This window comes from Bubalus bubalis, chromosome 4 (genome assembly GCF_019923935.1).
Source record: "Bubalus bubalis isolate 160015118507 breed Murrah chromosome 4, NDDB_SH_1, whole genome shotgun sequence".
Taxonomy (NCBI): domain Eukaryota; kingdom Metazoa; phylum Chordata; class Mammalia; order Artiodactyla; family Bovidae; genus Bubalus; species Bubalus bubalis.
The window spans coordinates 7,379,160-7,391,343 of NC_059160.1; the positions used below are offsets into that span (position 1 = coordinate 7,379,160).

Below are 12,184 nucleotides of genomic sequence, written 5' to 3' on the forward strand. Positions count from 1 at the left end.
AAGTCGCTCAGTTGTGTCCGACCCTCAGTGACCCCATGGACTGCAGCCTACCAGGCTCCTCCATCTATGGGATTTTCCAGGCAAGAGTACTGGAGTGGGGTGCCACTGCCTTCTCCGAAAAAGATATCTATATATTTTAAAATCTGGACCCTTTCCAACACCAGGAATTCATCATCCCACACAACCACCAATCCATTGTTGAAAAATTTCAAAATATTCTCCCAAAATATTCAGCCAAATTCTTGTTTCCTTGCACAATCTACTTTTTTCAGTTGGGGGTCTGCCCTCTCAGACCATATGAAATAAACCCAACCTCTCTTCCTCAGGACATTGCTTCCCAGGCCTCAGATGCAACAGAATCTCCTGAGATTGTTAAAGATATGTAATCCTGGGAATATCTTAGCAGTTAGGACTTTGGGGTTTTCACTGTGTGGGCCCCAGTTCAATTCCTAGTTGGGGGACTGAGATCCCGCAAGCCACACGACATGGCCAACAACATAAAGCCAAAGCTCAACCCAGATCAGCAACTCAGCTGAGGGTGGGGTCCTCCTCAGCTATGTAAAGATGGGATCTATCATATTCTCTAAATCTCCTCCTTCCTAGGCCAAAGGTAGTCCTGAGTGCTTCAACTCTTCCTTTACATGGTTCTGCAATCGCCCGACCATGCCCTGTGCTGCGGGCAAATGGACAGTCACCTCCTTTGTTAGGATGGGGACAGTCAACCTCACACACACCCCCTCCTACCTCCTAACACCTCAGTGGACATCCTCCTAACTGACCACTCAAACCACACTGGACTACTGACTTCGTTTTCTGTGCAGAGCTCTACCTTGATCTTTTTTTTTTTCCCCTTGAGGTTAATCTGTGCCTTTATTTGGCAGTACAATTTAACTACAGTAGCCTGCAAACTTTTTTGATCTAAAAAGTACATTTTATATCACCATCCAACAAATACACAAACATATATAATACATATATGTATATAACAGTGAAACAAAAGTTTTGACAAAACGTCTATCCTAAGTCATTTTAAGGTTTTTCCTTTTTAACCAAGGATGAACTGTATAACACATCAAGTCCCCAGTTCATCTGAGGGTCCACTTTAATGCAGTGAACAGTGTTGTACATTCTGTGCGTCTGGACAAAAATATGAGGACATCCATCCGCCATTACATTGTCACACAAAGTATTTATATCCACCACTATGTTGTCATACCAAGTATTTTCACTGCTCATAAAAACTTTTGTACTGTGCATTCATCTCCCTTTTGCCCCCAAATTCCTAGCAACCACTGACCTTTTAATTGCCTCCACAGCTTTGCCTTTTGCAGAATACCGTATAGTTGGAATCTATTTTACTTCTTTTCCTTGAAAAGGGAGGTTCAAAGCCTTTAACCTCTCAGGGCCCATCCATGCATGGACCGGACAGGCTCTAGGTGGCAACCAATCACTGGAGCTTTCTAAGCGATACTGAGCCTTGTCCCACAAGTCCCGCCAGCAGCCACATGAGGTACAGGGGGACGCGTGTTGGGTGTTTGTTTACAGGGAGGCCACAAGCTTTGTGCCCCTGTCACAATAACCCAGATTCCTGTTTGGTGTGTTATAAATATGCCTTAACCTTGACTTAATTTCAGCACCGGTTTCTGTCCACCTCCAGCACCTTGTGGTCTACAGGAGTTCGGGTCAGTCACCCCAGGTCTGATAGGCAGGCCTTCCCAGTGGACGTCAGCCACACACAGTAGGCACAAGTCTCAGGCTGTTCATTCAATCTCAGTGCAATTGTGACCCATTCCAGGTCAGGCTCCCCACGGTGGATGTTTGGTCAGGCCAACCTGTTTAGTGACACTCCCCAGGTCTTCAACCCACAATAATAACCACCACCACCTGACTGAAATGTCACTAAGCCATCACTTATGTTTCGTGGTTAGGGACAGCTGGACTGACCTGTCAACTGTCTTACAGAAATCAACACTTACACTCACTGTTTTACTAATCTACTAACTGCAACAAAAAAGTAAAAGGATGTTATTAGCTTGGCTGTAAGATTGTAAGCAATTCACTCTGTTCCTCCAGGCCTTAGCTTTTCAAAGGGTGAAACCTCAGCCGTGCTCCCTGCTTTAGAGCTGAGCTGAGGTTTGAAGTGTATGAAGTGTCACGTGTAACTCTGAAGAGGCTGACTTCAAAGGCAAAGACACCATGTATCATTCATTCACAGACCACATATCTCTCACATGTAAAATGAACACCAGGCTATGGGTGATCTTGGAATAAAAATAAGAACACGGACATTCCTGGCAGTCCAGTGGCTAAGACTCCTAGCTCCCAATGAAGGAGACCTGGGTTTGATCCCTGGTCAGGGAATGAGATCTCCCTTGCAAGGATGATCAAAGATCCCACGTGCAGCAGCAAAGACTCAACACAGCCAAGTAAATAAAAAACAAATATCAAAATAAATGGAAAACAAACAAACAAACAAAAAAAACAACCCAGTCATTACTTATTTGGTACCTGCTCTATGCCACAAGGCATTTTCTGTCTCTGATTTTGTGCAAGATGATTGTTATTCCTGTCTTACAGATGTGGAAACTGAAGGTTAAAGAGGTTAAGTCACAAGTCCGACACGTGATAAGCAGTGAATCCAGGATGCAAGCACCGGCCTGTTTCTTTTAAGATCAGCCAATTCCCCTGGATTCTGCTGCCCTCTTGCCCCACAGAACCTATCCTTTCCCATTTGAAGGCAGCTTGGTGTGATGGTTCAGATAGAAGACCTATAGTCAGACCGCCCAATCCAGCACCACCAACCTGCTGTGACTCTGGATAAGTTACTCAGCCTCACCAAGCTTTAGCTTCCCCGTAAAGAAAATGGAAGATAAATGCTGGCATTAACATTAAATGAAACAATCTAAGTGCTTGGCACAGAGTGTGTTCATAGAATATGTGCTCATTGTATTCTTTTCCTTCACGGAGGAGACAGACACAAAATTAGATAAGGTTGTGCTCCTTTTCTGGATTCTGGCAGAAGAGGTATGCCTCTTATTTTGCTTACTGCAAACAGCTTTTGGTTGATCAGCATTTTTCAGAAGCCTTAGCTCATGTGGACCTTTGACAGTCCTGACCCTCTTCTGTCTGTCTTAGTACTCCAGCTGTCTTAGTATTTCTCCTTAGTTATTTGCCCTCCTTCCAACTCTGGCCAAGACATTCTGAAAATCTAAGCTGAGGTCTATAAGTACATCTGTCTCTCCCTCAGACAACTTGCAATTTGCTAGAATTTGCCTTGGAAAGTCTCCCATCCTTCTGAAATCCCTTCTCCTTATGGGGTCCTGGTAGTGAGACCTCATCTATTTGGTCTCTGAGAACTCAGAATTTGCTTTCCTCCAGGGCACTAAACACACTGAACTTCCTTACCCAGTACAAAGCCTAAAGGGCTCTGCCACTGGGCCTTTGCACATGCTGTTTCTTCTGCTTAGAAAGCTCTGTCCATCCCTTCCCAATCTGCCCTTCATGTAGGTAATTCCCATCCATCCTTCAAGTTCCAAACTAACTTCACTTTCTTAGGGAAACTTCTTGAACGCTCAGTTCAAGCAGAGCCTCCTCTCATACATGCCCATTTACTACTTTCTAACATTCATTTGTGAGATGCTATCTGTCTCCACTACTCTGTAAGATCCACTAAGGGACAGACTGTCTCTGTGTCTTCATAATAAAATTCCCCATATGACTGAACACCAGGTCTGATACACAGGAGGTGTTACATAAACACTGGTTAATTAAACCAAAGGATTTCTTTCTTTTTTTTTTTTTTTTAACTTTACCAGTTCTTCCTTATTGAACAAGGTTGAATACAGAGCAAGTTTGGTTAACCTTGTAACAGCAAATAGTTAACAAGACAAATTAATAATTTACCAGTCTCAGATGCTTTTGGTTAGATTGTAAACAGGCTGAACATTTCTGAAAGACAATTAGGCACTACCTATTAAAATGTGAAATGTTTCTATCTTATGACTAACTTTTCTTCTTCTTCCAGGAAGCTATCTCATAAAAATACTCATTTAAAAGAGCAGAGAGACTGGCAGGAACATTCTCTACATCACTGTTTCTAAAAGAACAACCTAATTGTACAAAATAGGGCACTGACTGAATAAATTCTGTCTACGCATGAAGGAGAGCCATTCTACAGCTGTTTAAAAAGAACAAGGTGATGGTGGCGGTCTTACAACATTGTGGATGGAGTTAATGCCACTGGACACTTGAAAATGTCAAATTTTATATGTATTTTACCATAATTTTAAAAAGGAAGGAAGTAGATCTACCTTTATTGGCAGGAAAAAAATTCCATGACATTAGGTGAAAATAACTGGCAAAATAGTACTATGGTATGGGCTCATTTCTGTATAATAGTAATTAACAAATGTAAATATGCTCAGAAAAAAAAAAAACTGGTAAGATCTGCTTAGACTGTTCACAGCAATTATCTGTAGAGACTAGAATTATGGGCACTTTTATGTTCTGGGCTAAGTATTTCCAAATGCTACACATGTGAGCTCCTTTTGTAATCAGGGGAAAAAATGGACAAGACAAATCAATGCAGAAAAAGCATGTTTACTGTAGCATAGCATACATAGCAAGAGCAGTGAGGTGCATCTGGACAACAATCACAAGCATGCTAGTTTTTAAAAATGTGCAAACCCTTTGCTTCAGCAAGTTAACTTACAGGAATTTATCATTACTAAGGAAAAGGGGGGAAAAAATGTACCTTCACACTACAGGGACCTGGTTACCACCACCTTAACCCAGAGGCCAAAGAGCGTCAGCAACAGCAAGACCGCCTCACGTTTGTGCCTTCTGCTCAGACAGCACCACCTGGGAAGAGTCCCTGCCAACAAATATTCAACTGAACCGAAGACTACATCCAGAGTGTGGACAGTCTACAAGAAACTGGCCTGGTCTCCCGAAGTCAATGTCATAGAGGAAAACGGGGTGCGTGTGTGGGGGTGGGCAGGAGTTGGGAGGGACTGTTCTAGGTTAAGAGAGACTACAAAAGCCACGTCAATACAGTGCAATTTTTTTTTTTTAATTAGATTTTGTGGTGGAAAGAGAAAGAAACCAAAGACACTTTTGGGAGAAGTAAAGAAAGCAAATAAGGCAAAATGTTGATAACTTTTGACTCTGGACGGTAGGTATATGGGTATTCTTTGTACTATTTTCTATATTTCCTTATGTGTAAGAAGTCATGACAAAAAAAATCTTTTAAATAAGGCATCAAGAACAGTTAAATCCATGTGCTAGATATAACAGCCTAAATTTCCTTCTTGGTTTTTCTGTATTTTCCAAGTTTTCTACAAAAGACTCATTTTATAATACTTCTTATAATTAGAAAGAATGTAGCCAGCATTAGTTTTTAATTAAATCAGAACCAAAGAAATACTCTTATAGACTGCTTGCAAGCAAACTATTGATAATTCAATCTTTTCATAAAATAGTTTGTCAATAAGATGCCCATGGGCTCATCTATATGTTTGACCCAATAATTCTGTATCTGAGACTCTATCCTCAAGAAATAATTCTAAATATATAAAGGCAATGAGCATTATAAAAAACTGTTTGGGTTAAGATGGAAAATTATTTTCTCCTATAATTCCCCAAATTTGTATCAAGGTGATACTGTTTTCAGACGGTGTAGAAAAAAACCAAAGTTCCCTAGTATCATTATATTTCTGTCCTTGAACCTCAATTCTGAAATCCAACATTTGGGGAAGGTACCAAGCTCACAGTGCCCACCCTGTGGGTCACTTCCCTGTGTGTGGTCTGGTGGACAGTGTGATCCCCCAGGTGACAGGAGGCGGTGGGGGCCAAGAAGGAACACTTGAGGGGGGGGAATTCAGAGATCTGGCCTCAGAGTGGGGTCACAATGTCCCCTTGGATAAAAAGCCTAGACTTTCTGTGCCTTCTTTTTTCCATTTCTATAAAATGGGAGTAGATTATTCTGGATGCTTCAAAATCACCTGGGAGATTTCACGGACATGGTGCCTAGACCTTATGGGCTCCCAGACCGCTCAATCAGAGTCACGGGAGGCGGAATCTAAGCACCAGTAAGAGCAAAGGTTACTCTGACACAGCTGGGTCTTGGGACCGCTGGACTAGATGCTCTCTATCTGGAGTGTGTTCTCTACAGCTCAGAGAGTCTATAAATACTCTTCCCCAGCAAGCGGGCTCTCAGCTAAACCCAGTAATTCCCCAAAGGCCTAGGGGAAAGCATAGCAACGTCACAACAGATTTATCTGCATCAAGGAATAAGACCCCCAGGGTTCAGGTCTTTCTGGAGCAGCCACAGCCTTCGCCCTTCATTCACAGACATGCCATTGTGCACACATCAAATGCAACCCAGTATAGTGTCACAGAAAGCAAGCCAGATTCAGAACACTTCACTGATGACTAGCTCCCTGCCTGGTCAAACTATTTTAAAATAATTATTAAATAGAGAGAATAATCCCTGTCATTTAACAATGAACATGTTCCTAGATGCCAAAAACGGTCTCTGAGTGGTTTCCAAACTTCAAGGCCTTCGAATAAAATTCTTTGTGGTAAACACACCAGGCTGTTGCTAGGAGGCAACTGGCAGCCTGTTGCTTGGGGTGGGGTGGGGTGGGGTAGGGTCATTATCTCCGCACACCTGTATGCTGTTTGCTACAAACTCCTGAAGTGAGCTTAGTTGTACCACACTGGACTCCAGAACACCACAATGCTCTCCCTCAAGACCAGAGGTTGGTGGGATACGACAGACATGGAAACAGACAGTGTGGTAGTGTCCAAGTAGCTGTTCTATGTGTGAGGTACACGGGTCAGTGAAGTTAGGAAAATACGGACGGTGAAGTGAAAAGGATGCTGAGACCTCCTTGGGGCTCAAACAAGATCATGTTTGGTTTTAAATAAAAAACACTGGCTACAGATGCAAAAGCCAAACAGAGAGAATGAATGATTTGCTCCACATCAAATGCCATTCGTGGAGAGTCATCAGGGAAGGAAGAAGTCATTCAAAGTCCGTTGTAGTATCCTAGCAACATCCAAATACTGGCCACAAGATGTTCTGGGCTAAAAGGACCCTTGCAGAGAGGACTTTCCAGTTTTGACTGAAAACACACAGGCACACACAAAATACACTTTATGGTGTGATCCAGCAGCAGGTACTTGACAGCGTGTGTAACTCAAAAGTTTCACACCTGACATGTGCAATGTATACTGATAATTTTTATTCTCTAATTATTTTCAATGTGGTAAAGTACACATGCACACCTAAGATTTACCACTGTAACTGTTAAATGTACAACTCAGTGTGCAACCATCACCACGGTCTCGTTCCAGAACTTCTCCACCACCCAAAGCGAGCGGCTGCTCCTCTTTCTCTCCACCCTCCCTGTCCCAGCAGCTGGCAGTTACTGATCTGCTGTTTCTACGGATTTGTCTATTGCACGTATTTCATACAAACGAAATCATACAATAGGTGGCCTTCTGGGTCAGGCTTTTTCCATTTAGCTTTCTGTATTATTTTTTTGAAAGTAACTTGCACCCCATTAATTTCATGATCCAGTAACAGGTCAATATAGGCAGTTTGAAAACACTTCCTTAATGCAGCCTTTTTGGCACCAGAGACAGGTTCGTGGAAGACAATTTTTCCACGGGATAGTTTAGGGATGACTCAAATGCATTACATTTATTGTGAACTTTATTTCTATTATTATTACATCAGTTCCACCTCAGATCATGAGGCATTAGATCTCTGAGGTTGGGGACCCCTTTCAATTAAAAATATCAAGTTATGCCGATGGATGTTAACGAGACTTACTATGGTCATCATTTTGCAATACACACATATCTATAATCATGTTGTATACATGAAACTATCAGAAGCTATTAGAAAGTTGTATGTAAATGGTAACTCAAATTTTTAAAACATTACTTACAAACATCAAAGCCAAACAACAACGAGGAGCTGCCACCACAGGCGTTTGCATCCGCAGGCTCACTGCAGCACTCTACCTCCTGCACCAGCGGCCCCCACCTCAACCCACCCACTTGGTGCCTGTCCACACACAAACATCCACCAGGAAAATGGGATAAATGAAGACGACGGAGCAAGTTGTTTATTTTTTCAGTCAAATTTATTACACTTAAACACATCCCTTGTTGACCCTTCCTGTATCTTTGATGTTAAAAAGGTCCTTTAAAAGAAATAATGGCGACAGTAGAGGGTGATTTGATGGGCTTTTTGGTTTGGTTTGCTGTTGTTTTGGTGTCCTTACTTTAAAAAATTTAAAACCTGTAACCTCAGGTTGATCCCTTCAATTCCGTGTATACACTTTGGTGCCCCCTATCATGCAACTTTCCCAGAACAAAACTGTCTTTGGGGGACACTGGAGAAGTAAGATACAAGGAGGAGGAAAAAGCTAGGTTTTAATATTACCCCTATTATCCCAGCAGCAGCCAGAAATTTGAGAAATGATAAGCAGGGTTGACGCTGGTAAAAAAACATCTATCTTCACTGTCATTCTCCCTGTCTCTCCTCCCTCCTACCACCAAAGCTTACCATCTGTTTACCCATTCTGCCCATCTATCAACCAGTTAGAGTGATTATGGGTGCCAGGCACTGTTCCAGGCACTGAGGATACAACAATGAATAAAATGTTTCAGTACTCCCTGCCCTCTTGGGACTGACATTCCGGGACGTTAAGGGAGGCAGGGAGACAGTCAAGTAGAGACAGAGAAACAAGTAAAATCTCAGTCATATATTAATAAGTATCATAAGAGAGAAGGAAGCAGAAGCAATGGGAGAGTGAACCAGGGAAGTGGGGAGAGGTGCAATTCAAAGGAGGATAGTTAGGAAGGGCTTCAGTGAGAAGGCGACATTCCAACGATAGGATCTGCTCACAAACTGGCCAAGAAAGCATGAGAGCAAAGTCAAGAATACCACTGAGGTTTTGGGCCTGAATAACTGGAAAAATGGAGCTGTTATACACTGAAATCGGGAAGGTAACAGAAGAGCTGGCTTGGGGTGAGCCTGGGAGTCTGCCTGTCCGACCCCCAAGTGGAGAGGTCAAGTAGGCAGCTGGATTCTCATTTTGGGTCCCTTCCCTCTAGAACTAGGCTAATAAATGGTCCATCTGGAAGCAGATTATCAGAACCCAAGGTGACCCCAGATCACCAAGTATCTTTTATTCACTTGACAGATGAAGAGTGTCCCAGGTCACACATATCTAGTTTATAGCAGTTTGGGGGTTTCCCTGGCAGTCCAGTAGTTAAGACTTCAACTTCTAATGTAGGAGGTGCAAGTTTGATCCCTGATTGGGGAATTAAGATCCTACGTACTGCATGGCACAGCAAAACAAACAAACAAAAACATCCAGCAGTTTGGAGCAGAACTCAAGTCACTTAATCCACAAGTTATTACTTTTTCTACCATACTACCTCCCTAATTAAAACTGAAGTAGTACTAATTCATTAAACACATATTTATCCAGCCTCAGACTTTGGGCTGGGCTTCCCTGGTGGCTCAAACAGTAAAGAAGACACCTGCAATGCAGACCTGGGTTTGATCCCTGGGTTGGGAAGAACCCCTGAAGAAGGGCATGGCAACCCACTCCAATATTTTTGCCTGGAGAATCCCCATGGACAGAGGAGCCCAGTGGGCTACAGTCCATGGCGTTGCAAAGAGTCAGACATGACTGAAGCAACTAAGTACAAGCACAACAAGACTTTGTGCTATGGTGCTTGGATTAATAAGATAAACAAGACAAGACACAGTCCCTCCCACTGGCGAGCTTACAGTTTGGTGGAGAAGACAGGTATCAAGTTAGATACCACTCATGAGACCATGGAAGCAATGATACAAGTGCTGTGAAAGAAAGGTGATGCAGCCACAACACTCTAACAGCATAAAGCTGGAGAACCCAATCTAGGCGGGGGAAAGGCTTTTTCCAAGAAAGTGATCTTTCATCTGAGAACAGAAACATGACTAGGAGCTAGTCAAGCAAACAAAGTGTGGTTTAGGAGAAGGAATTCGGGGAACCTGGCAGGCAGAAACAGCAGGTGCAAATTCCCCTTGGCAGGGAAGCACTTGGTAGTTGAAAAAAGAAAGAGAAAGCCAGCTTGGCTGGAGCAAAGTGAGCAGAGGGCAGTGGAAATGGCAGATAATAGAGCTAAGAGGTAAAGTGGAGCCAGGTACTGTAAAGGGCCTTGGAGATCTATGAGAAAAGCCCCCCAGCAACCCTGAACTAAAGCTCGTCTGCATCTTGGTGGAATACCTGGTGAAACATCTCGGAACACCAGAGGGCAGAAGGCTTCTAAAGGAGCTGTGAAGTCTTCTACCACTTGACTCCTTACCTCCCTGGGAGGCAGTCATGAGACAGTTTCTCCTCGCCTCCCAGGATCTGATGAGGTATAGAGCTTTCTGCCCTGGACTCTTTAGACTAGAACTGCAGAATACAGACCCGTTCAGTGGTGCCAGGGCCGCCACGACTTTCGGTTCAGTCCTCAGTTCCTTGTGTTCTGGTGCGGCCCTTTTCAGTGTATGCGACTAGAGCCCAGGGAGCTGGCACCTTCAGCTTGTTCTTCTCCTCATTCTGTATCTAAGTAATGAACTGTCTGAATATGAAAGGGGTTCACTGCACCTTTACTGATCAAGCAGCCAGGCCTTGATCTCTTCTTATAAGTATGTGTGAACTTTACAGTACGACATATTAAACGTTTAACTTGATCCTAAAAGTAACAGGAAACCACTGAAGCAGGATTATATCTGCCTTAAAAAAATAAAAAGTCATTGTGGCTGCCATGTAGATAATGCACTCAAGGGGGGCCAAAACAGAACAGGTTGACAGTGGCTTATCATGTAACCTACCTACCTCCCATGAGCACATTTGTATTTTCACACTTGAGCATCTATCCTGTACCAGTCAGTAGGACACAGATACCAAGAAGAGTAAGACAGTCCCTACGCTTACGTAGCCTGGCCACAATCAGCATGTCAGTGCACCCACTGTGACCTGCAGGAAGGAGGAAACACACACAGGGGCAGGAGTACAGCAGAGGGAACAGTGAACTCTCCCTGGGCAAGCCTGCACTGAGCAGGGCCGTGGAGGATAAACAAAGGTTTGCAAGGCACTCGGAGGACAGTACGATGATACAGAATCGTCAAGCAAAGCGAGGAGGAGCTAGAAACCACTCAGAATGGTGAGAGGCAAAAGACAAAGCAGGAGGCGGCGGAAGGTCAGGCCAGACACCCAGCAGGGCCAAGGAGGCTCAATTAAGACCTCTGGTTTACTTACCCCGTGAAAAGAACTTATATACAGCTCAAAGGCCCAGCTCCTCCACTTACTAGCTGTGTGCTGTCAAGCCAAGGGTTCACCTTCGAACCCAGTTTTCTTTTTTGAAGTTTTTATTGGGGTAGCAGTCATGTACAGATGTGAGAGTTAGACCATAAAGAACTGATGCTTTCGAATTGTGGTGCTGGAGAAGACTCTTAGGAGAGTCCCTTGGACAAGAGATCAAGCTAGTCAATCCTAAAGGAAATCAACCTTGAATATTCATTGGAAGGTCGACTGCAGAAGCTGAAGCTTCAATACTTGGCCACCTGATGTGATGAGCTGACTCACTGGAAAAGACCCTGACGCTGGGAGAGACTGAAGGCTATTTATCAAATAGCTTTTACTAGAGTTTTTCCTCCCATTTAAAAAAGTAGGACATGTTTCTTGGAAAAAATTTAGAAAATTTAGAAAATTTCATAACTCCTTGAAGATCATCCAGAAATACCTACCACCATCACCCCTCGACCAGACTCCCTGGCCTGATGCCAGGTACCCTGTGGAATTCAATACTCAGTGATTCCCAGAAGGGCACTAAACACCAGTCCACGCTGAATCTACATCTCCTCACAGCCCCTAGCACCAGGGTACCCACTGAACCCAAACTGAACAGGTGTCAGAGCTGAGGTGTCTAAGCAAAGACAATGGCAACAATAATAATTACTAGTAGCAGCAGTAAGGGTTATGTGGATGAACAGCCCTAATGTATACGAGCCCCACTTAACAGATGAGGAACTTGAGGGCTGGAGGAGGACAGTAACTCACCCAAGGTCTTGCAGATATGCCAGCATTCAAAGGCAGCCTGGCTCTAAGCCTAAACACTGAAACCTCCA

At 43.5% G+C, this 12,184-nt stretch overlaps 1 protein-coding gene and 1 pseudogene across 1 annotated transcript in view; both read right to left on the reverse strand.

Annotated features, from left to right (window-relative positions):
• Positions 1-12,184, reverse strand: part of ACO2 (aconitase 2) — a 48,166-nt gene that overhangs the window by 24,880 nt on the left and 11,102 nt on the right. The gene's annotated exons all lie outside the window — the stretch shown is intronic.
• Positions 1,523-1,638, reverse strand: LOC112584833 (annotated as a pseudogene).